The 1,560-nt window shown below is 39.7% G+C and overlaps 1 pseudogene; it reads right to left on the bottom strand.

Annotated features, from left to right (window-relative positions):
* Positions 1 to 495, bottom strand: part of LOC118903561 — a 32,037-nt pseudogene extending 31,542 nt beyond the window's left edge.
* Positions 496 to 1,560: the final 1,065 nt, after the last annotated feature.

The raw sequence follows: 1,560 nt of genomic DNA, 5'->3' as shown, positions 1-1,560 counted from the left end.
TGCTGTTAAAGTCATTTTTTATTACTATAAGTATTTTCTTAAAGAAACCACATTACCTTTCTTGGTGAGGAGCAAAATGTCACAGGCAAAAAAGATGACGGGAGGAAGGAAGGGAGAAGAAAAGGTACACACTTCGGAAGGGATCCAAGTAACTTAGGCTATTGATCTTTCTGGGCTCAGAAGTTGCGAAATTTAACCCTTGCTTCATTTATCTACTAAGGCTGAGGGATTCAACAAGCTAAGTGTCATCTTTAAGGGTTTTTTGGGGGGGGATTTATATTTCAAGCTCCAAGTGAGATCTCCTTTTCTACACGTCAGCCTCCACACCCACCTCTGTCCCCTTGTAATTGTTAGATCATTTCCCCATCATTCTGACTCACCACTCGTCATTAATTCATAATTAGGGTATGCATCCTGGACTGCTCGCTTTGTGTCACCAGTTTACCTCTGAGACCGGGACTCAGTACAGACCTGCTCGTTTACCTGCTGCGTCATGCGATCGCCCCTGTTTCCTGATGAGGCAGGCTGGTGGTGGAGCCACTGGTGGAGGAAGGACCCTACACTTGCTTCTTTCTAACCATGTGCTACCACACCTACAGATGACATCACTTTTCCTAGTGGTTCTAGGGACAAGAAACATAAAAATGCTAAGTCATCAAGAAGATAGTATTACGTGAAAAATACAAAATACATGAAATATCATGTTCCATTGTGTAACCACGAAGCATTATAGAGAAAGATATTTGGAGTATTCCTCTTAACCTGCTAAAGAAACACAGCCCTGGGACTTCCCTGGGGGTCTGGTAGTTAAGACTCCGCGCTTCCAATGCAGGGGACGCGGGGGTTCCACCCCTGGTCGGGAAACTAAGATCCCACATGCTGCGTGGCTCGGCCAAAAAAAAAGGGAAACACGGCATCATGCTAGGTATTGATCAGGCAATTCTAACCCACCTTAAGGAGAAATATATAAGACCTTAGAGGATGCTAAAGTTATTTTTCCTTGTCTCAGAAACTCTTAAGGATTAATTCTTAAATTCTTAAGAGTTACTTATTAAATTCTTAAAGGTTAATTCTACCAAAATCTTGAACTCTATAGTTGTGCTTGGCTGTTTGCACATTCTTGAATCTCAGTTATAACTACAAAGAAATCACTAACAAGAAGCTTTCTCTAATTTCTTAGTGTTGAGGCTTATATTGTATGTATCACAAATAGTCTTTCAAGTTTATCCCTTCCTTTTAAAAAAAAATCTTCTTTTCCAATAAGCTCTCAAAACAAACAATTTTAAGTAAACATAAGAGGCATTGGGCTGGTATTGTATTTCTGGCACACTGATTTCTGGCTCCTCTTTTGATTTTTACCGCATATGCTTTGGGCAGCTTTATGAAACATTTACGCTGACTCTCAAGATATAGAAATTTGTGCTGGGTCAAATAAGGGTAAATTGGGTAACTATGGTGAGGATGCTTTGAAATTTAGTTGAAATACATTGAGAATACTCAGAAGTGGTAGAGGATACATTCTTCCACTAAACTTCTTTCCCAAAAAAAAAAAAAAAATTC

The sequence above is a fragment of the Balaenoptera musculus genome, chromosome 11, assembly GCF_009873245.2.
Source record: "Balaenoptera musculus isolate JJ_BM4_2016_0621 chromosome 11, mBalMus1.pri.v3, whole genome shotgun sequence".
NCBI lineage: Eukaryota > Metazoa > Chordata > Mammalia > Artiodactyla > Balaenopteridae > Balaenoptera > Balaenoptera musculus.
The sequence above is the reverse complement of the archived record's forward strand: the minus strand, read 5'-3'. Positions and strand labels throughout refer to the sequence as shown.